This window comes from Microtus pennsylvanicus, chromosome 10, assembly GCF_037038515.1.
Source record: "Microtus pennsylvanicus isolate mMicPen1 chromosome 10, mMicPen1.hap1, whole genome shotgun sequence".
In the NCBI taxonomy this organism is placed as follows: domain Eukaryota; kingdom Metazoa; phylum Chordata; class Mammalia; order Rodentia; family Cricetidae; genus Microtus; species Microtus pennsylvanicus.
The window spans coordinates 16759244-16787156 of record NC_134588.1 but is presented as its reverse complement, the minus strand read 5'-3'; positions in this window follow the sequence as shown (position 1 = coordinate 16787156).

The window sequence follows — 27913 nt, the reverse complement described above, 5'->3', positions numbered from 1 at the left end:
CAAGCATAAACAGCAGAATCAAGGGATGGAAGAGACAATCTCAAGTGCTGAAGATACATTAGAGGAAACAGACTCATTGGTCAAAGAAAACAATAATCTAACAAAAGCTTAACACAAAATATCCAGGAAATATGGGACACCATAAAAAGACCAAATCTAAGAATAATAAGGATAGAAGAAAGAGAAGAAGTCCAACTCAAAAGCACAGAAAATATATTCAACAAAATCATAGAAGAAAAATTTTCCAACCTAAAGAAAGATATGCATATGAAGATACAAGAAGCTTACAGAACATCAAACAGGCTGCATAAAAAAGAGTCCAACCACATAACAATCAAAACACTAAACATACAGAATAAAAAAATAATATTAAGGGTTGCAAAGGAAAAAGGCCAAGTAACATATAAAGGCAGACCTATCAGAATTACACCTGACTTCTCAATAGAAACAATAAAAGCCAGAAGATCCTGGTCAAGTATTATGCAGACATTAAGAGACCATGGATGCTAGCTCAGACTACCATACCCAGCAAAACTTTCAATCACCATAGAAGGACAAAACAAGATATTCCATGACAGAACTAGATTTAATCAATATCTAGCCACAAAACCAGCCCTACACAAAGTACTAAAAGGAAAACTCCAATCCAGGAAAGTTGGCTACAAAAACACAAACACAGACAACAGATGATTTTTCTGCAGCAAATTTCAAAGAAAACAGAAATACACACAATAACATCACTAACAATGAAAACTAAAACAACAGTAAATAGCAATTACTGGTCATTAATATGCCTTAATATAAATGGACTCAACTCACCTATAAAAAGACACAGACTAACAGACCTGACATGAAAACAGAATCCATCCTTCTGCTGCATACAAGAAACACACTTCAGCTGGGCTATGGCGCACGCCTTTAATCCCAGCACTCAGGAGGCAGAGGCAGGTTCTAGACCAGCCTGGTCTACAGAGCTAGTTCCAGGACAGGCTCCAAAGCCACAGAGAAACCCTGTCTCGAAAAACCAAAAAAAAAAAAAAAAACACACTTCAACCTCAAAGTCAGACAACAAGTAAGGGTAAAGAATTGGAAAAATTTTTCTAATCAAATGGACATAAGAAACAAGCTGGTGTAGCTATCCTAATATCAAACAAAATAGACTTCAAACTAAAGACTTCAATCAAAAGAGACAAAGAAAAACATTTCATATTTGTCACAGGAAAAGTCCACCAAGAGGAAATCTCAATACTGAACATCTATGCCCCAAATACAGGGGCACCTTCATATGAAAGAAACATTTCTAAAACTTAAATGATACATTAAACCCTCCACTAATAGTAGAAGACTTCAACACTCCACTCTTACCACTGTACGAGTCTACCAGACAGAAAAATAACAGAGAAATAAGGGAACTAGTTATGACTCAAATGAATTTAAAAGACATCTATCCAAACATAAAAGAATATACCTTCTTTCCAGCACCTCAAGGAACCTTCTCAAAAATTGACCACATACTAGGTAACAAAGTGAACTTCAACAGATACAAAAAATTGGAAAAAAAAAAAAAACCTATGTATCTTATCAGGCTTAAAATTAGAATTCAACAGCAACACTAATTTTTGAAAGACCAAAAAACATGGAAATTAAACAATGCTCACCTAAAGCATCAATGGGTCAAAGAAGAAATAAAGAAAGAAATTTAATAAATACTATGAAAATGACCACACAACATAACCAAATTTATGGGACACAATGAAAGGAATGTTATGAGGAACGTTCATAGCACTAAATGGTTACATAAATAAGCTGGAAAAATCTCACACTAGTGAATGAAAAAAACATTTGAAAACTCTAAAACAAAAACAAGCAAACTCATCTAGAAGGACTAGACAGCAGGAAATAATCAAATTGAGAGCTGAAATCAACAATATAGAAAAAAGAAAACAATACAAAGAATCAATGAGACAAAGAGTTGGTTCAAGAAAATAAAAAAAAATTAGACAAACCTTTATCCAAACTAACCAAAAGGCAGAGAGAAAATATCTAAATTAACAAAATCAGAAATGAAAATGGGGACATAACAACAGGCATGGAAGAAATCCAGAGAATCATCACATATTATTCTGAAAACCTGTACTTCCCAAAATTGGAAAACTTAAAGGAAATGAACAACTTTCTGGATAAATATCACTTACCAAACTTAAATTAAGACCAGATAAGCAAATTAGAGAGACCTATAACTGCTAAAAAGAATGGAAATAGTCATCAAAAGTCTCCCAACCAAAAAAAGCCCAGGACCATATGGTTTCAGCACAGAATTTTAGAAGATTTTCAAAAAACAAGTACCAATACTCCTCAAATTGTTCCACACAATAGAAACAGAAGGAACATTGCCAAACTCTTTTTATGAAGTTAGAATTACCTTGACACCCAAACCACAGAAAGACATTACTAAGAAAGAGAATTACAGATCAATCTCACTCATGAACATTGGTGCAAAAATACTTAATAAAATACTGGCAGACTGAATCCAATGAAACTTTAGAAAAATCATCCATCATTATAAAGTCAGCTTTATCCCAGAGATGTAGGGATGGTTCAACTCTGTCAATGTAATCCACCATATAAATAAAATGGAAAAAATATCACATTATCATCTCATTAGATGCTGAAAAGGCCTTCACCAAAATACAACATCTCTTCATGATAATGATCTTGGAGAGAGAAGGGATACAAGGAACATGTCTAAACACAATAAAGGCAATATACAGCAAGTAAACAGGGAGCATCAAACTAAATAAAAAGAAACTCCCAATGATCCCACTGAAATCAGGAACAAGGCAAGGTTGTCCACTCTCTCCATATCTGTTCAATATAGTATTTGAGGCTCTAGCTAGAGCAATAACACACCAAAAGGAGATCAAGGGGATACAATCAGAAAAGAAGTCAAATTCTTTCTATTTGTTGATATCATAGTTTACATAACTGACCCCAAAAATTCTACCAAGGAACTTCTACAACTCATAAACACCTTCAGTAATATAGCAGGATACAAGATTAACTCAAAAAAAATCAGCAGCCCCCTTGTACACAGATGATAAATGGGCTAAGAAAGAAATCAGAGAGACATCATCCTTCACAACAGCCACAAATAACATAAAAATCTCGGAATAACTCTAACCAAACAAGTGGAAGACCTGTATGACAAGAACTTTAAATCTTTAAAGAAAGAAATTAAAGAAGACTCCAGAAAATGGAGAGATCTCCCATGTTCTTGGGTAAGGAGAATTAACATAGTAAAAATGGCAGTCTTACCAAAAGCAATCTACAGATTCAATGCAATGCCCATCAAAATCTCAGCAAAATTCTTCACAGACCTCAAAAAAACAATACTCAACTTCATATGGAAAACAAAAAAACCCAGGATAGCCAAAACAATCCTGTACAATAAAGGAACTTCTGGAGGCATCACAATCCCTGACTTCAAACTCTACTACAGAGCTACAGTAGTGAAAACAGCCTGGTATTGGCATAAAAACAGACAGGAGGACCAAGGCAACCAGATCAAAGACCCAGATATCAATTCACACACCTATGAACACCTGATTTTTTACAAAGAAGCAAAAAATATGAAATGGAAAAAAGAAAACCTATTCAACAAATGGTGTTCACATAACTGGACATCAACATGCAGAAGAATGAAAATAGATCCATATCTATCACCATGCACAAAACTCAAGTCCAATGGATCAAAGACCTCATCATAATGCCAGCCACACTGAACCTCATAGAAGAGAAAGTGTGAAATACACTTGAACACATTGGCACAGGATACCACTTCCTAAATATAACCCCAGTAGCACTGAGAGAAACAATTAATAAATGGGACCTCCTGAAACTGAAAAGCTTCTATAAAGCAAAATTCATGGTCAACAAGACAAAATGGCAGCCTACAGAATGGAAAAAGGTTTCACCAGTCCCACATCAGACAGAGGGCTGATCTCCAAAATATACAAAGAACTCAAGAAACTGGTCATCAAGAGAACAAATAATCCAATAAAAAATGGAGTACAGACCTAAATAGAGAACTCTCAACAGAGGATCTAAAATGGCTGAAGACACTTAAGGAAATGCTCAACATCCTTAGTCATCAGAGAAATGTAAATCAAAACAACTCTAAAATTTCATCTTACACTGGAAAGAATGGCCAAAATCAAAAACACTGATGACAACTTATGCTGGAGAAGTTGTGGGGAAAAGGGAACACTCCTGCATTGCTGGTAGGAGTGCAAGCTAGTACAGCCCCTTTGGACATCAGTATGGTGATTTCTCAGAAAATTAGGAAACAACCTTCCTCAAGATCCAGCAATACCACTTTTGGGTATATACCGAAAAGATGCTCAATCATGCCACAAGGACATATGCTCAAATATGTTCATAGCGGCATTGTTTGTTATAGCCAGAACCTGGAAACAACTTAAATTCCCTTGACCAAAGAATGGATAAGGAAAATGTGGTACATTTACACAATGGAGTACTACACAGCAGAAAAAAAATAATGACACCTTGAAATTTGCAGGCAAATGGGTGGATCTAAAAAAACATCATTTTGAGTGAGGTAACCCAGAACCAGAAAGACAAATATCATATGCACTCACTCATTAGTGGCTTTTAGACATAAAGCAAAGAAAAGCCATCCTACAATTCACAATCCCCGAGAACCTAGACAACAAATAGTACCCCAAGAGAGACATACATGGATCTAATCTACATGGGAAGTAGAAAAAGACAAGACCTTCTGAGTAAATTAAGAGCATGGGGATCATGGGAGAGGGTGGAAGGGGAGGGAATAAGAGACGGGAGCAGAGAAAAATGTAAAGCTCAATAAAAACAATCTAAAAAATAAAATGTAAGGTCAAAAAATATCTCTTTGAGCAATTGTACATATAATTGTGACTCATCATAGTTTTTAATCAATATCATGAAAAGACAGATTGTCAGGTTTGGTGTACAATCATTAAGAGGTAAATTCATATCTCCATCACCCTTGGAGAAAGCTGAGTGACCGTCCTTGCCTGTAATCCTATTAGCAGGGAGGCTGAGACTGGCCGAACCATGGGCCTACCAGCAAGAGTCAACAAACACAATGTTAACTGAGAGATCATTTTCAAGGAGAAAAATAGAGAGGAAGTCTCCTGATATCAGCTTGTGGCTGCTACATGCAAGCCTATCTGTTTGCTTGCAAGAACACACACAAACACAAACAACAAGTTGTCTGCATTACAAATGATCATGGATATAGACTGTATGCACACAATGACTCCAGCAGGGTTTTGTGAAACATGGTCTCACTATGTAACCCTGACCTACTGCTACACAGACCAAGCTGAAACCAAACTCACAGATATCTTCCTGCCTCTGCTTTCCAAGTCCTGGGATTAAAGGCATGTGTTCTCAAGTGAAACAACATATAAAATGAATACACACACACCTTATCAGAATTTACAGGGTGTGATCCAGCTAATCCAACGATGGTTGCCTTGGAACTGAAGTAGTTGTTTAGTTTACAAGGCTGGGTGTCTCAGGTGGTCTTCAGTATACACCAGAATCCCAAAAAAGTAACCTCTAATGCCAGTGAAGGAATGGACTGGCTAATGAGGGCAAGAGCAAGCAGGCAGAGTGAGAGCTTCCTTCTTCCGTGTCCTTATATAGACTTCCAACAGAGGTGTGGTCCAGATTAGAGGAGAGTCTTCCCACCTCAAAAGATTGAAATTAAAAGTGGATCTTCCTACTTCAAATAAGTTAATTAAGAAAAAAATTCCTCACAGATATGCCCAACCTTTTTTGGGTTTCAATTAATTCCAGACATAGTTAACTAAAATGTTGACAACCAAAACAGCCATCAGAGCCACCATGCCTGGCCAGTCTCTTTATGAGTGCAGTTATCTGCTCATCATTGTTCCAATAGTGTGACTACCATTAGTATGTAGCTTTTATTGCCTATTTTGTTGTGTAAAGAGACCATAGTGTTTTCTGTTTTTATATGCTTCTTAAATAAATCTTTTTAAATTGTAAAAAAATGTATTTTAAGGAACTCTGCCTTTTTTCAGAATTATATTTTCAAGATATTTGGGGTTTGGAGGTTGGCAATGTAGTTCAGTTCATGGAGTTTTTGGCTAGCATGCAAGAAACCCTGGGTTCTGATCCCCACCACCACATAATTGGGTGTGGTGGTACACACGTGCAATCCGAGCACCCGGGAGGTGGAGGAAGGAAGATCATGAGTTCAATATCATCTTTTGGTACATAATAGTCCACCAGCCTTGTTTATACCATACCCTGTCTCAAGACAGAGATAGAGAGAGATGGAGGAGTGAGCAGAGAGTAGAAGAAGGCAAAGGAAAATTGTCTGTGGGTTTCCAGTGAACAACAAATCCAATGACTGGCATACAGCAGCCACTTATGCAATGTTGACCCCAGGAAATAAAAATGGCATTGACAAAGACAGTGGCCAAGAATGTGGTAAATTGATCTGAGTCCCAGCCACAAGTGTGGGGTTTACTTACACACTTGGACCAGGGAGTTGCAGATGGTCTTACAAAGCTGCTCAACAACCACAAGCTAAATTAGCGCTTCTGACCAGGAGTGCTGAGATGCTGTCCATTAGCATCATGCATTAGACTACAACCTCATGATGGCTAAGAGCAGGAAGTAGCCATATCATCAGCTTGCGTCCTGAAGGAATATAGTTTACAGCAAAACATGTACCGTTAGCCACACGACATTTGTTAAATAATTGGCACATGGATATTCAGTGACTATGATTTCCTAGTGATGTTATTAGTTTCTTGGTAGCAATAAAACAAAGCTGGATTTCAGAACTTACATTTTGTTAACAGTAACTGCCCATGTATATAACAAACTACCTTTATTTTACCATAGTTGTGGACCAGCCACACAGCGTATTAACTTTGAGGTTTTTTTATAAATTTCATCAATGAGGACACATAGACAAGATGTAACTGACAATGTTCGGGTGCCTTCATTAGCTGATCTTCCTTGTTACTTTTTATGATACTGGGGCTTGAAACCAGTGACTTGTGAGCAGTAGACAAACATTCCATCACCAAACTACATCCTGAGTCCTTTCCTGATTTCTTTTATAGGCACGGTTTTGGCAGCAAGAGTACAGATAAGCTCCCTGTGGTATTCTGTCTAAACAAGACTTATTTCTGCCAGGGCCTGGTATCCATTACACCAGCACATAAACAGACCACTATTGTGACATGTTTTTTCATGGCTTCTTACAGAGAAATCCCCACTGACAATCTCTACAACTGAAAAGTTATGCGTTTGTGTCTATCGAAGGCCAGAAGACAGTCCCTTCAACTCCAGCCACTCATCCCCAAGTGACAGCATTGGGTTCTTTACTTTTAAGAGGATCCTTTTTTTCCAGATGGTTTTGAGAAGAGATATATTTTGCTTTATTTTATTTTTTGATACAGAGTTAGCTCCAGCGCTACATTAATTCAGATGATGAATTAGGTCAGAATGCGAGTCCTGTGCTGAGTATAATTTTTCCTCTTTTACCTTAGCTGTATGGAGGGAGACTCTCTGTCATCCACTAGGCCAAATATTTAAGAAAAGCAGTGTGGCTCAAGCTACATATTTTGGTGTTGTCTATATTCCTTCAGGCTTAAGGGATTCTGATGAATCTCAAATTGGCCACTCCACATTTCCATGCAGTTGTTGCATGAGTTTTCCTGTGGACATACATGAATGTTCACTCCAGATAGGACACTTAAAAAAAAACCAAATAAATAAAGTGTCCTGCCCATGTCTAGCTCAGTGAACCGGTGAGTTTATTGGAGCTGTTTCTGGGAGGCTGGGTGGTTCAAAGGCAACCGCATCACCAGAAGGCCCAGCCCAGCATGGGTGAGGGCTATGAAGGCTGTACCCCAGGAGCTCTGTGAAAGTCTTCCGGGCAGCTCAGCAGGCTGGGAAGTCTCTTCTTCCCAGCAGCTGTTACTGTCTGTGTAACCTTGGTTATGGGCCTTGTGAATCTTGCAAGTCCCAGAACTTCTTGACACTCGAGAGTTTTGTTGACTCCCTGAGCCCTGTAAGTTTCATTTACTTCCTGAGTTTTACCAAGTTTCCTTCCAGGAGAGTCTATCAATACGAGGGAAATGGCTATACAGTAGGAACCAGCTTCTTGCTTTAGATTCTTTGCAAACAATCATTAGGCCCTGAGGATTTATTTATTCCTGTTCGAAAATACCACCTCACATGACAAATAATGCCTGCAATATCTGGAAGCAACATTTCCTTATTAGTTTATCTGAGGAGTGTTTGCCCAACATTATATATCTGTGTCTAGACTGTATGATTAATTTCTCCTTAGCCACTGCATTTTGTTTGAACGGTCATCTTCTCTAAAGGCTGTGGTGATGATATGGGTACTTCCTGCTACAAACCATCTTGAGGCTGGTATCCCAACACAGGATTCTAATGGATAGCATCTCACCACTCAAGTCCAGGAACACTGCTTTAGCATGTGTCTGAGTCATCACTGCATGGTCAATATCACATGGGTTTCACATGTATACCAGGGAGTTGTCACACAGCTTTACAAAGCCATTCCATAACTACAGCAAGGCTCCAAAAGAGATAAAGAAACCGAATCCAGCATTGTTGATTTGGATTTTGAAAAAGCCTCCTTGCAAAATCAACTTCTCTCTGTGTGTAGCACAAATTCTAACTGGACTTAATAATAAAAACCCAGAATCAGACATAAGGGGGGGAGGGGAGGTGAACAATCAGAGAAGCAGAGCAGCCAGCCACTAGCTCTTCTTACTTCGACAAAATCCTCAGACTGAATAGGAAACTTTGTCTCTACAAACCTTAGACTGAATCCCCAGCTTCTGTCTCCATATCCCTAGTGCTGGGATTAAAGGTTTGAGCCACCATTATTTGGTTCTGTTTCTTTCTTAGACTAGATCAATCTCATGTAGCCAGGGTAGTCTTGAACTCACAGAGTTCTGTCTGCCTTTCTTTCTCAAGTGCTTAGATTAAAGGTGTGTGCCTCAACTGCCTGCTAGGTTGACTAGTGTGACCAGCTCCGCACTCTGATCTTCAGGCAAGCTTTATTTGCTAAAGCACAAAGTATCACCACACCTCTCTCTCTTTCTCCCCCGGTGACCAGTCTAGAGAACAGTACAAGAAAACATGTAACCCAGGTATATACTAATCCTAAGAGATAGGAACAAAGAGTTGACTAGGTCCCAGGGGAAATTTTCATAAAAAATATAATCTGCAAAAGAGAACTGGAGAAAAGGGATTGAAAAGAGGTCTGAAAAATAGGCATAAATGCTTGGAATTGATTGGATATGTGGGTGATGTCCTTGATTTTGCCTTTAAGCAAGAAAAGTTAATACAGAGTTCCAATTACTTTCAGCCTGTGAAAGCAACTTCACTGCAGGAAATGCTAAGAGGTTATCCTGGCCTTGAGAGAACCCAACTTATTTGGTAACCCTCCCTGGTGAGCACAGGCAGACACTCAACAGTTTTCAAAAAGCTTTTGTCCCAGAGGGAAAAAAATGATTCCTTTGCATTCTCACAGGCTCACTCACCTCTAGACATACATCAGTGTGTTAGGCTAAGGGGTGGTAGCATGAAATGCCAGAGAAGTCAGAAGTTAACAGCCTACACCCAGCTTGAGCAAGGGGAGCATGCTTGATTTTCAGCAGGCCACTGGACATCTAGACATAGGTTTCATCACAAGCTAAATGAGAAGAATGAACCTGGATCAGGAGTCGGGAAACTGAAGCATATAACCCTCACGTGTTATAAATTCAGCTTTCCTCACTCGGGAGGCAGAGGCAGGCGGATCTCTGTGAGTTCGAGGCCAGCCTGGTCTGCAAGAGCTAGTTCCGGGACAGGCACCAAAGCTACAGAGAAACCCTGTCTCGAAAAAACAAAACAAAACAAAACAAAACAAAACAAAACAAAAAAAATTTCAGCTTTCCTAGGGCAGAACCATGGTCTTTGCTTGCATGTTATCTAGGGCTGTCTTCTCGCTGTAATGCTGGCAGTAATTACTGCACAGTCTACAAAACCTACAATGTTTGCTGTCTGTCACTTTTGGAAAACTTTTGCCAGCCCCTGATGTAATTGATCTATGGCCTTTCAGGTCTATGTTCAGCAGCCAGGCCCATTCAGTAAAGGACTTGCCCTGAAAGTATAAGGATATGAGCGTGAACCTTAGAACCCATGTGAAATGCTGGCTGTGGAGTGTTATTATAATCCCGTTGCTAGATATTACGGGGGTTAGTAGAGGGGACAGAAAGGCTGTCGGGCTCACTGACTAGCCAGCCTAACCCACATAGGGAGTTCTAAGCCAATAAGAGACACTATCTCTAAAGAAAGGTGGCAGCTGCTTGGGTGTTGGTCATACTGGTCAGAAGAACAGGTGCAGGCTATGCCAGCCAGAAAAACAGACAGCGCCAGCCAGAGGAACAGGTGAATTGAGGCCGAGACACTGCTGAACCAGAGGCCATGTTATCCACCAGAGCTACAGGCCCCAACTCTGGAAGAGACTCCTTGCAGGACCAGAGATCAGAACTCCAGATAGGCTGCCCTCTATTGGAATTCTTCCACTCTCTCAGGGTTCCTTACACTGTATCAAATCCCTACTCCCTCCTTATCATCTCTGGCAGAGACCCCTGCTAGACCAAAGGCCATACCAGCTGCCAAAAGTCTAGGCCACAAAGATCAGAAGATCAAAGAGGAAACAGAAACCAGGGAACAACACCCACCAGAGACATACTCAGAAACTGACCTATAATCACCGCAAACCCAGACGCCTAAACATCAGTGTAAGAACACAATCAACAACAGCCAGAGCAATATGTCACCATCAGAGCCCAGCTAGCCTACTACAGCAGGCCCTGAGTATTCCAACACAGCTGAAGCACAGGAAAACAACCTTAAAATCAGCTTTATGAGGATGAAGTTTAAGTTTTAAAGTCCTTAAAGAGGAAATGAATAAATTCCTTGGAGAAATCCAAGAAAAAACAAACAAGAAGGAAACAAATAAAACTGTTCAAGACCCAAAATGGAGATAGAAGCAATAAAGAAAACACAAACTGAGGGAATTCTGGAAATGGAAAATCTAGGAAAGCGAATAGGAACTACAGATGTAAGTATCACCAATAGCTTACAAGAGATGGAAGAGAAAATCTCAGGTATTGAAGACACAGTAGAGGAAATCTGGACTCTGGTCAAAGAAAATGCTAAATTTAAAAAAACTTCTGACCCAAAACATCCAGAAAATCTGGATCACTGTGAAAACACCAAACCTAAGAATGAGAAGAAGAGAAGAAGAATCTCAGCTCAAAGGCCCAGACACTATTATTAACAAAATCATGAGAAAAAAAATCCTAACCTAAAGATAGGAGAGGAACTCATGAGGCCCCACCCCTGCTGATGAACCACTGGCAATGGTGGCTGTTAGGAAAAAGAGAGTCAGTTTTCTCTGAGGGTGTAGCCTGTGGTGGGTTGTCCTGCTCCACTGAAATGCCCCACACCTAGGCAAATATGGGCAGCACTAATTGGGATCAGTGAGCTATGAATAAGAGAAAGATGTAGAAGGAGGTGAAAGCCTTGGAGAAGGGGAGACGCATTGTGGGAGTACAGGGAAGTTGGAGATGGGGTCATGAGATATGGATATGATCAAAATACACTGAGCAGATACATGAAATTCTAATAGGATAAATGTAAAATATTAAATAAAAGTAATGCATTAGTAGGTATTAAGTCAAGACTCTTAGAAGTTGCAAAATATAAACTTGACCTGACTAAGTTAAAAACAGTTTAATAAAAAAGGTTTAGATAATTAACTTAATTTGGGGCCTGTTTCAGAACCCATTGTCATCAGCACTGGGGTCTGAACTCTGCCTGCACTTGGTCGTTTGGTCCTCAAGATCCTTAAGAACTTAATACCTACTAATGCATTACTTTTATTTAATATTTTACATTTATCCTATTAGAATTTCATGTATCTGCTCAGTGTATTTTGATCATATCCATATCTCATGACCCCATCTCCAACTTCCCTGTACTCCCACAATGCATCTCCCCTTCTCCAAGGCTTTCACCTCCTTCTACATCTTTCTCTTATTCATAGCTCACTGATCCCAATTAGTGCTGCCCATATTTGCCTAGGTGTGGGGCATTTCAGTGGAGCAGGACAACCCACCACAGGCTACACCCTCAGAGAAAACTGACTCTCTTTTTCCTAACAGCCACCATTGCCAGTGGTTCATCAGCAGGGGTGGGGCCTCATGAGTTCCTCTCCTATCTTTAGGTTAGGATTTTTTTTTCTCATGATTTTGTTAATAATTGTCATGATACCTAACCCAGAAGGTAAGAGAACACATGTCCAACAGTCCTGGCAGGACCCTGAAGAGTGTTATGAACCTCACTTTTGTCTCTGACCTCCTCCTTTAATTTTTTTAAAAATATTTTTATTCTGTGTATGGGTATTTCATCTGTCTATATGTCTGTGCACCATATGTGTGTCTGGTGCCCACTAAAGCCAAGAGAGGGCATAGGGTCCCCTGGACCTGGGACTATAGACAATTGTGAGCCACATGGTTGCTGAAAGTCAAGCCTCCTGAGTCTTCTAAAAGAGCAACCAGTGCTCTTAACCACTGAGCCATCTCTGCAACCCCCACGCTTTATTTTTATGTGTATGGATGTTTGCTTGAATGTATGCCTTTGTACTGTATGTATGCTAAGCCACAAAGGCCAGAAGAGGGCCTCCGGTTCCCAAGAACCAGAGTTGCAGGTCGCTGTGAGTTGCCATGTGTGCAGTGGGAAGTGGGTTCCTTCCTTAATGAATAACAATGACTTGAAACTTGAAGTCATTGCCTGTCTAGCTTAACCTTTATCCTATAAAAGGTCCAGTTCCTCAAAGCACGCGGACTACAAATGAGACTTGGGCCACTCTCATCACAAGAAAGGGCATGTATGCTAAACACAAAAGCCATTCAGATTTCCTATAATAATCTCTCGGGCCAACAAAAGTTTCTCTGAAGCTTTGGAAATTGCATATAATATATACCACATAGTCGGCGAGAAAAAAAAATTATCTGAAGCAACATAATTATTAAAGAAAGTGGAAAATCAACATGATATCAGTAGCCACACACTAAAATCTTAAGTTCATGATGAGTCTTTCCTGAGGGCCAGTGGCAGGTCAATGTGAGAGCCTTGTCATCTCAGTCACTCTGGCTTGAGTGGGTATTCATTGTCAAACAGGATTACTGGAGAAAATCTAAACCGCATGGTGAATTCATCTCCCTCACACATTCTCCCACAAATACTTGTTCCTATTCTTTGGTACTAACCAGTCCTGAGACACATGTTAGGCCTTCCAAAAGGCACAGCCAATATTTGATTCACTGGTTTGTTTGGGATCTAGCAACTCCCAAGAGCAAATTCTATATTCCAGTCACAGAGAGGAAGGCTAGCCTGTATGCCAATCAGATCCCTCTGTTCCTGGAACATCCACATTCAAGAGCTAGATCTTTAAGCACACCTTGTCTAACTGAGGAGCACCTCGCTCAGTAATCTTTTATAGGTATAGTAGTGTGTGCATGTGTATATGTTTGTGTGTGTGCATGTGTGAGTGTGTTCAACTGTGATAAGCACCGTGAAGACAAGGTCTGGTTCACTTTACAGCTTACAGCCCATCATGAAGGGAAGTCACGGTAGGAAATCAAGGCTGAAACCTGTATGCAGGAACTGAAGCAGAAGCCAAAGAGGAATGCTGATTACTGGTTTATTCCTCATGGCTTGATCAACCTGCTTTCTTATGCAAGCCAGGACTACTTGCCCAGTGGTGGTACAACCCAAAATGGACTGGGCCCTCTCGTGTCAATCATTAATCAAGAAAATGCCCCCAGACTAGGCCAATTTGATGGGAGCATTTCTCGGTAGAGGTTTCCTCCGTCAGGTGTCCCTAGCTTGTGTCATGTGTTTGTGTCAGTAGGGTATGTGGAGACCAAAGGACAACCTCAGATTTCATTGGGGTTTTTGTTTATTATCTGAGCCAGCCCTGAGACCCACCTGTCTACATCTCCCCAGCACTGGGATAGCAAGCACACACATGCCTGGCTTTGTAAAGTAGATAGTGGGGATCAAACACAGGTCCTCAGTTACCAGCTGAGCCATCTCCCAGCCCCCCTGCAGCATTGCAACACTCTTTTCTGTGGCTAGAAACTTTACAATCTCTTTCAGAGGGAGAAGATTCTTGAAGGAAGCAGTGTGGGGTCAGTAATCCTCTTTGCATTTATTTGTCTCTAGAGGTCCTCTGGACAGTTTTAACCTATTCCTGGCCTTGAGAAACTAAAAAACCCATCACAGACTTGAGATCTCTGAGGAAGTGGAGAAAAAGTTCTAAGTAACTGGAATAGAGCAAGATTCCAGGGCAAGAATGTCCATCAACAGAGATGTTTACAAGTAATGCACGATTTGTGTGGGCTGTCGTTTCTGTTTTCCACCATAACCTCTTTTCTCCTCCACAGTAAGATTCAGACAACAGAGACATCTGTTTATTGGTCTCCTGTCACTCATTTGCATTCATTAGGCATCTGGGTGGGGAAACTTCTGATTACCCTGTAACTAAAACCGCTCCACTTTCTGTACACCTGATAACAATTTCCCTACTGCAACCACAGGAGGCCCAAGGCTGATCTGTGAGTAAAACCAGTTTCCTGGAGTCATGTGTGTGTGTGTGTGCGCGCGCACATATGCGTGCGCGTGCTCTAATAATACCCACCATTTGCAGAGAGGATCATCCTGACAATGAAAGAGAAGCCAGGGCATCTGGACAAAGTCCTCCAGTGACTGATCCCTGTCCTCTGCTGCATCTACAAGCCAAGGGGGGCTTGAACGGAACTAGATTTAAGGTACACATTCACATTTGAGGTCTTAGAGTCTTGGGTCCCTTAAGTTGAGAGAACTAGAGAAGAAGGAATTTGGGGAAACACTACAAAGCACAATAAAACCCATCAATGTATATACTTATAGCAAGCATTATGTTTTCAAAATAGATTTGATCATTTCTCAGCCCTCAGTGTTTTGACAAATTGCTTTTTTATTTTGTTTTGTTTTTCCATATTTTTTTTGTTTATTCAAGACAGGTGGCAGTCCTAGTTGTCCCAGAACTCACTTTATAGGCCAGGCTGGCCTCGAACTCACAGAGATCTGCCTGCCTCTGCCTCCCAAATGCTGGGATTAAAGGCATGTTCTCTTCTAATTTTTTTCTCTTCTAATTTTTTTTTGTTTTTTTTTTTCACTTAGTAGAAGGCTTGCTGAGTATGCACACGACCCTGGTTTCAATTCCCAGTATCTAGTAACTAGACATGGTGTTGTACACCTGTAACCCCAGCATTCATGAGATCAGAAAAGTTCAAGGCCAGCACAGGATGCATGAGAACCTGTCTCAAAAAGGAAAAAAAAGAAAAGAAATCCAATCCGAAAGTCACTCTAGCTGAATGTTCACCCATCAGAGACTGTTTAGGACTTCTATTTTTATCTATTAACTCTTTCAAGCCCTTTCAATCATTGGTGCAAGGAAAGTGACAGCCATGGTCTCTCTACAGCTGTGGCTTATAAATACACAGGCTTTGCTAATTTGGTCTCTCACTTGTTTTCTTGTCTTTGACAGTTGGATCACCTATTAATTCACCCGGAGTCATGAATGCATCATTTGAGTTTGTTACCATAGGGGAGTCTGGGAAGGGATGTCAATGGACTTGGCTACTTGGCTAGAGGCAAGGGGAGGCAGAAAGGAGATGTGGGATGTCTTCTATCAGAATAAGGACCTGGAACAACCAATATGTACCAGGTGTATTCTGGGTTCCTGGGGTGAAAACGTGGATGAAGATTGGGCAGGGGAGGGCATTAGCAAAGAATGTGAAAGGAAGCAAGGGAGATGTCTTGCTTGCATAAGGACCTGTGTTCAGATCCACAGGACCCACTTAAAAAGTAAGGTATGGTGTTGCATGCCTATAATCACTGCATTGAGGGAGGTCAGACAAGAGAATCCCTGGGGTTTGTTGGACACCCAGCCTAGCCAAATTAATGAGCTTTAGTTCAGTAAGAGACCCTATCTCAGAAAACTAAGGGGTGGAATGATAAAGAGAAAACATGAGCTATCAGCTACTGGCCTCGATGTGTGCACACATACACACACATACAGACACACACTCACACAAACACATACACACAGAGGATGGGAAAAGATGCTGAAGACAGTCTTTTCCCGAGGTGTACTGGCTTCCAATGAAGCACAAGAAAGGCCTTCTTCGTAACTATTGTAGTTCTGAACTAAACACATCATCTGTTTTCCAATAGAGCACACACACAGGTACTCGGCTGGACCTGGATACAGGCAACATTGCCTTGCTTCAATTTTTTGTCCAACAACTTGGTGAGATACTTAGTCACACATCCTTACTGAAGGTCTGAGAAGAGGAAAATGATTGCCTAACAGACTCAGAAATTTGAGGACATCAACAGTCTTCTTGGTTCCTGTTAAGACAGTCAGTGATATTATTGGTGCTTTGTAGCTGTTTTCTCAGAATTATAACATTCCCTCCTGGAAGGATGCTCATTAAGTCTTAAGATGTAAATGAAATTTAAGAGCCAAGCTATCTGCATGTGACACAGAGAGCTCTTGGTGGGGTGGGGGGTGCAGCTGTCTTGAGTCATCACCCAAGCAGGGGTGGGCTGTTCTGTGATGCACCTGCCCTTCAGTCACCCACGCTCCTGTAAGTCATCCCAATAAACTCGCTGATTCACAAGCTTAGATTTGGGCAGGACTTTTTTTTGATCTGGCATCAGTACCCTATTTGGTGAAGACAGACTCTCTGGAAAAGCCACACAACTGTTGACATGGCCTTTTAGAAAGAGAGCCTTGCCTGATGCCTATCAAGCTGGACCTCAAGATCTTCTGCTGAGGCGTCTCCTCAGAAGAGCCTCCATTACCTGTGGTGCTGTGGACAGAAGAGTCCCAATCTCATCCTCATTCAGTATCCTTCTTCCCCCACCCTTTCCTGGCCAGAGTGAAGCTGTCCCAGGCTTCCAGGGGGTGACAGTGGTCAAGCCACTGTGGCTTCCTTGACATCTATTCAAAGCTCCTCTCTGCATCTCTTCCATTAGCCCCTGCCTCCATAATCACACCTAGCAGGAGCCGCATAGACACTTGCTTACCTTCCAGTACCAAAGCAAGAAAAAGCTCTCCATCTTTCTATGGCTCATTCATCTGCATACTGTAGTAGTTACTTGCCTTGTTGCTGGGACAAAATGCATGGAGAAAATCCATTCAAGAAAAGAAAGGTTTAGTTCAGTTTACAGTACAAGGCTACAACAGATCATAGTAGGGAGATATTGGGACAGGAAGCAGCTCTCGGATTACATCTACTCTCAGCAAGTAAGGAGAGATGAATGTTGGCATTTGGCTCACTTTCTTGTGTTTTCACAAGATCTAGGACCCCATCTCATGGAGTCGTGCCACCTGCATTCAAGGTGAGTCTCCCCACCTCCGTTAAATTTACCCAGAAAGTACTCATAGATGACCCCAGAGGCCAACCTAATCTACACAGTCCCTCACAGCCATGTCCAGAGGTTTGTCCTCTCCTCAATGATTCTAGATTCGGTCACATTGACAATCAAGATGAACCATCACATGACCTGTCTCAGTTAGGGTTGTCATTGCTGTGATGAAATACTATGAACAAAGCAACTTGAGGAGGAAAGGGTTATTTGGCTTACACTTTACATCACAGTTCATCATCAAAGGAATTCAGGATAGGAACTCAAACAGGGCAAGAACCTGGAGGCTGAAGTTATTTACTGACTTGCTTCTCATGGCTTACTCAGCCTGCTTTCTTATAGAACCTAGGACCATTAGCTCAAGGATAGCATGACTCACAATGGACTGGGGTACCTCCATCAATCTTCGTGCATATGGTGGAAGGCATCCTTTCCTCTCCACACATCTCTGATCCTGAACAGTCAATTCCTATATCCATTAGAACAAGACCCTTATGACCATCCCCCAGGAAAGTTTCTGTACCATTAAGTATACAGCATAGGTTCTGTGTGGTGGTGTTACATCCCAATAAGCCAATCATAAATTAAAATATCTTGTCAAAAATGCCTTTAGTACACCTGACCTACCAAACATCCTAGCTCAGTCACACAGTACCTGCAGAGCTGCTGTTCCCTCGGTGGGTGGTTAAGTGCATACACTTGGGAGCCACAGCTTGGTGCCACTGCCATGTTAACTAAAGTGTTCAAGATTGTGCTTTCAAACACTGAGAAGAGGTGGAGTGTTGGAGGTCTAGAGTCAAATTATCTTGGGCTATCTTAGGCCAAAATAGTCAATTATTGCCCACCTCTGTGTGTGAGCTAACATCCTTGAGACTGTTAGGCAAATTCTTTGGAATATGCAGACCAGCCTCTAGCTTCCCCCAACTCACAGGCCCATCAGATAGCAAGCAAAACCTATGGTAAAGACTTCCATGCTTTGGTGCAAACTGCTGTCCTGATGTTACAACCTGGGGATTTGAGAAGTGTCTTGATCTATGAATTTCTTTCTTTTAGTATAAGAACATCCTGACACTGTTACCATGTTGGAATATAGAGTTGGGATAACCCAAGTCTGTGCTCTTGAAGCGTGGTCACTCATACTTGTCTCCAAAATAAACCATTACTTACTCCCTTTGAGGAGAGAGTTGTACATTTTGAATCAACACCAATATCAATAACTATCATACTGTGTGTTGTTGGCCTAGGAAAAAATATCAAAATTCAAGATTTGAAATACAAGAGCCTTGATTATTGACCTGGTGTTTAAGAGCACATGCTGCTTTTCCAGAGGACTGAATTTGGTTCCCAGAACTTGTCATACTGGTCACAGCTGCCTGTATTCAACACCCTCTTCTGGACTCTTCAGGTAGTGCTCTCTCTCTCTCTCTCTCTCTCTCTCTCTCTCTCTCTCACACACACACACACACACACAAACACACACACACACACACACTAGAGGGAGAGAGAGAATAAAATAATTTTTAACTTTTAAAAAAAGATTTGAAGTACAGCTTCCACCAATCACATTCCAGTTTCATACCAATGTAAAGTGGAAAAAATAGTAAGTAGAACCTTGGTGGCTTGAGGGCCATCTGTATAGTGGGGTCATTTCAAAGGAGCGACATTATTTCACTGCATGACCTGCAGCACTTGTAAGCCTAAAGAGACAGTAACAAAAGGAAGGACACAAATTACAACCCAGTGGGGAAAGACTCGGACACTGACCCGTTGACCGCTCTAACCCACTCTGACAATGTATGCATACTACTGGGCCTTTTCATGGTACCTATTTGCAAATCTGAATTATGCATCAGGCAAAGTCTTCTGTGAAATACATTTGTGTAGAATACAAACCACAGGCCTCTAGTGTGGACCTGAAAAAAATTGAAACCCTCTTCACTTAATCTTATAAAGTATCTGGATAATACTTTACCATGAAAAAAAATAATCTTAAAAGAACAGCACCCTCAAATGCTAGCTTTCTTCTGATGGCAGAAATGAGCTGCTTTTGTGGCCCAAAGACGAAAAGAGCAAATGGTCACGACATTGTGCTCAGACAATGGCTGCAACACTATGAGTCCACATGGCTCTAAAGTCACAGCATTTGGCTTCATTCACTGAGTGAATGAATGAAGTCATCTTTGGCAAAGGGTTAGGAGCCTTACTCAGTGAACTAAGATGACAAAAACGATCATTTAAATACCTGCAGCGGGTGAACAGTTTTGTGAGATACATTTGAATGCACTGGGCTTCTGCAGGGCTGAGAAAGAAACCCAGGGAAACAGGCAAGGAAAGAGGATGACGGAGCTTTGTGCTGCCAGCAGATGAGACCTATCAGGAAAACCATTATCAGGCAGGTGTCCTGTGGTAACAGTCTACCTCGATGAAAGATGGTTTTGCAAGACACGTGCTGTTATCTGCCAGGGCATGCCGGGACACAGCTCACACTCAACCTAGCTCGTAAGGACTGTTTTGCAGCAGGCCCACATGCTCAAGTGTGTGAGCTCTAGCCAGTCCTGTCTGTGCCTGCTTTGCAGGGTGTGGCCCTTGCTGCCCACATCTTTGTCATATCCTTGAGGCTTTGCCTGTTGTCTGATTCTCCAGGTTCTGACTTGGTGTCTATAGATACAGACTGATCATACCACTCACACATGACTACCTCTCCATTTCCAGGCTGCCTCTGTGACTGGTGAAAGATGCTCAAAAGAGATGTTATGTCTTCCCTTTAGCTGTCAGACTCCTGAAACGATACCTCCTAAAACTCGGAATTTCCCGTAGGAATCTCCTTCTGGAAGTAAGAAATGGCAGAAGCCTGGTGCGAGCCGGAGGCAAACTTGTCTGAAAGAGACTTCACATGTTTCTGACAACTTATCAGACCACCTTACAGGAGAGACTGGTGCTAAGACAAAGATTAGCCAGTGATGGGCGAGACCACACCTCCAGCAGTCGGCTTGGCATACGGGGCTCGTGCTGTCTATTCAAACCTAAACCTATTCACCTGTAGCCTCACATCCCAGGGCCAGTCCTTGGCGCTGTAGTCTTTAGAGCCTACATTTTCCCTGACAGAATTAGAGGAAGGATAGGGAGCGGGGTGGAAGTAGAGACTGGCTCAGCACACAGGGTACAGAGTCAGCACAGAGTCAGAGCTTGAGGTGACAAGGGATTAGGTTTATCCTCCTCCACTGCCTCTACTCACACTGCTTCACCTGAGGAAGAGGATGAGGGAGGAAAAGAGCAGCCTGCTTTGCCAATGGGGGATATTTTCACCAAGTGACAAATGTCTTTTTCCCACACAAAGGGCAACTTGAGGAGACCCACAGAAAAGAATAAGCCCCAGAACGTGCCTACTCTCTGTGCTCACTTGGGACAAGACCATCAGTGTTGGCAGTGTCCGGGGAGGCCTGCTCTTCAGGGAGGTAACTTCCTGGGTAGGAGAAATGGCAGGACAAGCAGAGTCAGAAGGGGGTTCTGGAAACAGACTGGAAACTTATGCGTTCAGTTATGAGTCATCATGTAGCATTTGTGTCCTCGTGCCCCGCCTAGTCACTTCACAGAGTGTCTTTAAACATTTAATTTATATGTCAGTCAAAAAAAGAAAATTTTTGGCTCAGGAAGATGGTTCAGCAGATAAAGGTACCTGCTGCCAGGCCTGAAATGTGAGTTCAATCCCTAGGAATCCCATGGAAGAAGGAGAGAATTGACTCTCAAAAATTGCCCTCTGACCTCCATGTGAACATTCTTCCCCCACTCCCTAAACAGATGAATAAATGTAAATTTAGGCTAGGTCAGGTAGCTCTCATCTTTAATCCCAGTACTCAGGAGGCAGAGGCAGGTGGATTGCTGAGTTTAAGGCCTGCCTGTCTACAGAAGCAGTTCCAGGACAGCCAAGAATACACAGAGAAACTGTCTCAAAAATAATAATGATGATGATGATTAAATAAAATTCTTTTAAAGTTTCATTCTTTGACAGTTCCATTCTACACAGCACATTCTGGTCACACCCACACCTATACCCTTATTGGTGCAAGGAGAGGGCCTACTTGTTCCTCCTGGCTGCCCGGCTAGCTTAGTCCCAAAATAACCACACAGAAATTGTATTAATTAAATCACTGCTTGGCCCATTATCTCTAGCCTCTTATTGGCTAACTCTCACATCTTGGTTTAACCCATTTCTATTAATCTGTATACCACCGTGTGGCAGTGGCTTACCTGGAAAGATTCGGCATGTCTGTCTCTGGCGGCTCCATGGCCGCTCTCTCTCACTCTGCTTTCTTCCTTCCTTTCAGTTTTGTCTTCGCCGCCTAAGTTCTGCTCTATCAAAAGGCCAAGGAGTTTCTTTATTAACCAATGAAAGCAACACATAAACAGAAGGACCTCCTATACCACCTTATCTTCCTTCCATGTCCATCAATGCCCCCTCTAACCAAGAAGTTCCCCTGATACTTTTGTCTTTTAGGTTTGGTTTGTGATTCACTGAGCTTAACCATGACCACCTGGTGGGCATGGGTATAAATGATCTGCTGGAACACACGAAAACTCACAAGAGGTTGCACCATTGTAGACAACAGGCTTCTCCCCCGCCCCCTCATAACCATCAAGAGCTAATAGCTCCTATGAGGAGGAGAGGCCTGATGTGCCTCACCCAAGAAAATATCCAGAGGGGGTAGCCGAGACCCAGAAAGTCAATTCTCTCTTGTGTCAATCACAGCTTCACAGCTATACACTTGTGTACATGTTTAAATTGGAATGCCTGTAGAGATCTGGAAGCTAGAAAGGGGCCATGTGGGCACAGGGCAAGGAGAGGAAGCCTTAAGAGTGGTAGGGACAGTAGAACATTGTTCTTTTTTCCCTAAGAACCAATAAGAGAATCCCAGTGAGTATCTAAACAAAGAGACCAAGTCAGTACCAAAGCTAAGGCTGTGACATTGGCATCCCCAGTATAAGATCCTGGCAAAAGAAAGCTGCCATTTATTTACTGAGCCTGGTCCTTTTAGCAATTATCAATGTAAGTCTCCTAAACAACTTTGTAGGGTTGTAGTTACTGGAGCTGGGAAGATAACTGAGTCACCTATTCACATAGCTGTGAGGACAAAGGCAGCTGGCTCTTGTTCTCCCAGTCATCTGAAACATCATTGGCTCTCCTGGGTTGCTATCTAAGATTTAAAGGTGTGTAGCGAAAACATGAGTATTGTCTCCTTGTACTCAAACCTCTCAACTTCTGCATTGAGCATGAAATCTTTTGGGGACACCACCTGCAAAGCTGTCTTGTGGCTGCCTGTGAGCCCTCTCTTCCAGATCCTGTCATTGTGTGACGCTCACATCCGTGCATCCACAAAGGTACCCAGTGATGCCATCACTGTCAACTTGTGTGATGCTCACATCCGTGCATCCACAAAGGTACCCAGTGATGCCATCACTGTCAACTTGTGTGACGCTCACATCCGTGCATCCACAAAGGTACCCAGTGATGCCATCACTGTCAACTTGTGTGACGCTCACATCCGTGCATCCACAAAGGTACCCAGTGATGCCATCACTGTCAACTTGTGTGACGCTCACATCCGTGCATCCACAAAGGTACCCAGTGATGCCATCACTGTCAATTTGTGTGACGCTCACATCCGTGCATCCACAAAGGTACCCAGCGATGTCATCGCTGTCAACTACTGCACATCCGCTGTGCTGGTTGGGTTTGTCACACAAATCTAGGCGTATCTGAGAAGAGGAAATTGAACTGAAAAAGGCCTCCATCAGATTGTAGGCAAATCTGTGGACATTTCCCTGTTTGGTGATTGATGGGGGAGGATCTAACTCATGGTGGGTGGTGTCACCTCTGGGCTAGTGGTTGGTCCTGGTTCTATAAGAAAGCATGGGGTATGATCTAGTGGGCACTATTCCTCTGCATCAGCTCCTACCTCTAGGTTCCTGCCCTTACCTCCCTCAGAGATGGACTACTATCTGGAAGTGTAAGCTAAATAAACCCTTTCCTCCCTAAGCAGCTTTCAGTGGTGGTGTTTTATCACAGCCCTATAAAGGAAGCTAAGATAGCAGCTGACTGCCTTGACTCAATACATCTGTAATGCTAGGTGTAGTGGAGCAAGAACACAGTTCCATGATGCCTGTACAACCTGAGGACTTCCCCTTCCTCTTAGGGTCCTCCGTTCAGGTGATGCTTAATTTCACTGCAGAAGTGACTTTCATGACAAACCAGATATGAAAGGGAGTCAAAATTTGTTAAGAATAAAGGTTAACATATATTTAAATACAAGTATTAGTCGAAAGGCACGTGGGGGCAGGACTGTGACATATCCAAGAGCATGGTGTGGACTTCCTAAAGAAGAGCTGGAAAGACAATTTTAGGGCTTGGTTGAATTTCTCAGTGGTGTGGGCAGCTCAGAACTGCCTGTAGCTCCAGCCTAGGAAGATCCAACACTCCAGCCTCCGCAGGCACTCTCCCGTACATACCCACACACAGACACATGACAGACAAATTAAAAATAATAAAATCTTGGGACTGGGGAGATGGCTCTGTAGTTAAGAGCACCTGCTGTTCTTGCAGATGCCCTGGAGTTTTGTTCCCAACACCCACATGGTGGATCAGAACCATTCAGTTCCAGAGGATGTGACACCTTTTCTGACATGTGGGCAACAGGCATGCACACATGAGGTGCACAGACATGTATGCAGGTAATACACCCATACACATAAAACAGATTTTTAAAAATCTGTTTAGAATTATAAATAATAACAAAAGCCTTTCAAAGACATTTTAACATGGAACTTAAACATCAGGACTAAGAGAAAAAAAGATTCTCCAGAACAAAATCAGACTCACCTAAGTGTGGATGCAGGCTTCTCAAGGGAAAGTCATGGCTTATCTTCACAGAAGACACAAATACCACTTGGATTCACCTGAAAGGGTTGCTTATAAAAAACAACAAACAAACAGAAAATAAAAGCTCTTTTCTTCCTCTTTTATTTTTTAAGTAAAGGAAATCTTAGGGTGGCCCCAGAGGTCCCTTGGGTAAAATTACAATCTGATACGGTAAAACCATGGGCCACAGGGCTACACAAAGGAGTGAAGGCATGTCTTTACAGTAAATAATAGGGTTTCTGGTGAGATTCCTAGAAAATTGCGGGAGAAGAGAGGCCACATGTGCTCAGGCCGTAAGCATGACTCTGTGCCTTTTACGGTTCTTACTTGAGACATCTCTCTGTAATAGGAACATTGTCTCCATGCCACGGACTCCACAGAAAACATTAGTTGTGCTGGAACCCTTGACACTGAGCTGGTGACGGCCTTCAACAGAATCCCATGTTCCCAATGTTTCCCCGTCTTTCTCTATGGTGTCTCCTGTGAAATCTTCCTCAGACAGACCATCCTGAGCAACCTCATTCATTCCAGCTGCAGCAGGGTGCTCCGTGGGATGACGGTGCTGTGACGTGTGCAGTCCTCTCATTTGTCGGGTGTGTAAGCTGTGACTGCTGCTTTCCTGGGCATGAGCCTCTCAGTGTCTGACAATGCTGACTCACGCTCATCGAAGAGCATGACCAGGAGATATCTGAGACAGCACTTCAGCAAAGACTCAGCCTCCAGCTGAGGCTGAGGCCCTGGGATTTCTAAGAGGATGCTCTACCCTTCTTCTCTTCCTCTGTGGCCACAAAGCAACCCTCCTGGAGACTGAGGTGTTCCTGCTAACGAAAACAAGGAGCCAGCTTCTTGTGTGGGGAGGAGACTGCAAACAGAAATGCATTCAAAAGTGCAACTGAGCATCCCCTGGCACCGCCAAAGTAATTAGCCTTAAAGGCTGAATACTGACTTCTCCATCCAAGACGGAAAGGAACTTGACAGGTTCACGTTAAGAAATTGTAGGAATTTCAGCTCTGTGAACAAAGAGGATATGAAATACAGTCAAGGCTACTCAGTTGAGGTGTGTGGCATTTTTTAAGCAAAATGAGAAAATACACTAGTTCTATAGCTGATCCATAAAGATGTATGGAGACGTCGGCTAAGAAAATCCAGGCTAATGGAACCTACCTTGACATGATCACAAATGGAGATGAATTCAGCGCCTTCCTAGTCAGCTGTTACTGGATTTTGTGACAGTGGAAGAGGAAGAAAGAGAGGAAGAAGAGGAAGAGGGAGAGGAGGGGAAGAAGAGGAAGATGATGATGGCTTCCTTTCTCTCCCAAGTGTCTCCCTTCTGCTGTGCCCATAAACCTCTACAGCCACATGCAGCATCCTATTCAAAGTCATTGTCCTTCACCAAAACTAAGTGCCATAGCATCACAGCGGTGCATACAGATCAGTATGTGACACAATACTTCATGTCTGCTGTTCCAATTAACCACATGTGAACTCATTAAGACAAAACGCCTGGCATAGATACTGTGTCCGCAGGAGCTTCTGGCCCACAGCAGGTTCCTGATAAAGTTTTCACCTGAAGAATGTTAAGGAAACCATGTCATCCTCATCCAATAATTACCAGATGTCTAAAGACAAGACAAAGGTGCAGGAAGTCTGCCTCAGTTTCAGCTGAACTCCTGGCAAGTCCTCAAAGGTAACTCTGTGATGGAAAAGTTTTCCTTTTCCTCTATGCGTTTGGTGTAAATACATGTATCCATGTGCATACTGATGTGGGGGGGTTGTGAGGTGGGATGGGGTGCTGTGTGTATGTGTTTGTGTGTGTGTATGTGTGTGTTCACGTAGAGGCCACACATCCATGTTGATATCTCCCTCGAGCTACACATCCATGTGGATTATCTCCCTCGGGCTACACATCCATGTAGGCTATCTCCCTCGGGCTACACATCCATGTTGATTATCTCCCTCGGGCTACACATCCATGTAGGCTATCTCCCTCGGGCTACACATCCATGTTGATTATCTCCCTCGGGCTACACATCCATGTTGATTATCTCCCTCGGGCTACACATCCATGTTGATTATCTCCCTCGGGCCACACATCCATGTTGATTATCTCCCTCGGGCTACACATCCATGTTGATTATCTCCCTCGGGCCACACATCCATGTTGATTATCTCCCTCGGGCCACACATCCATGTTGATTATCTCCCTCGGGCTACACATCCGTGTTGATTATCTCCCTCGGGCCACACATCTATGTTGATTATCTCCCTCGGGCTACACATCCGTGTTGATTATCTCCCTCGGGCTACACATCCATGTTGATTATCTCCCTCGGGCCACACATCCATGTTGATTATCTCCCTCGGGCCACACATCCATGTAGGCTATCTCCCTCGGGCTACACATCCGTGTTGATTATCTCCCTCGGGCTACACATCCATGTAGGCTATCTCCCTCAGGCTACACATCCATGTTGATTATCTCCCTCGGGCCACACATCCATGTTGATTATCTCCCTCGGGCTACACATCCGTGTTGATTATCTCCCTCGGGCTACACATCCATGTAGGCTATCTCCCTCGGGCCACACATCCATGTAGGCTATCTCCCTCGGGCTACACATCCATGTAGGCTATCTCCCTCGGGCTACACATCCGTGTTGATTATCTCCCTCGGGCTACACATCCGTGTTGATTATCTCCCTCGGGCTACACATCCGTGTTGATTATCTCCCTCGGGCTACACATCCGTGTTGATTATCTCCCTCGGGCTACACATCCGTGTTGATTATCTCCCTCGGGCTACACATCCGTGTTGATTATCTCCCTCAGGCCACACATCTATGTTGATTATCTCCCTCGGGCTACACATCCATGTTGGCTGTCTTCCTCAAGCATTGTCCACCTTACTTTCTGAGGCACGGTCTCCACTATTTCTGCTTGGCTAACTTTCAGGAACTCCTGGGACCTTGTCTCCACTTCCCAGCACTGGGATTACAGCTTTACTGTAGGTACTTGGGACTGAACTCCGGTCCTCTTGCTTTCACAGCAAACACTTTGCCAACTGAGTCTTCTCCCCAGCCCTTTTACCTCTTAATTCAAGTATACAATCTCAAATCACCAGTACCTGGAACTGTGTTCTAGGGATTCCTAACTAATAAAGCAGTCGATTTTAGGGTGCAGCAAAAGGCCTTTAACTAATTTCAGCAATGGGGATCAATGCAACCTTTGCCCTCTGTCTTTTTGAACCTCCTTTAGCAAACAGAAGCTCTTGAGCTCAGCGGTGGACATGGTTGGGTCCAGCTTGGAGTGGGAAAGCATCCCACACTGGATGAGAATCTAGGCCTTCTAAACACTGTGTGGAGGGCCAGGACACTAGAA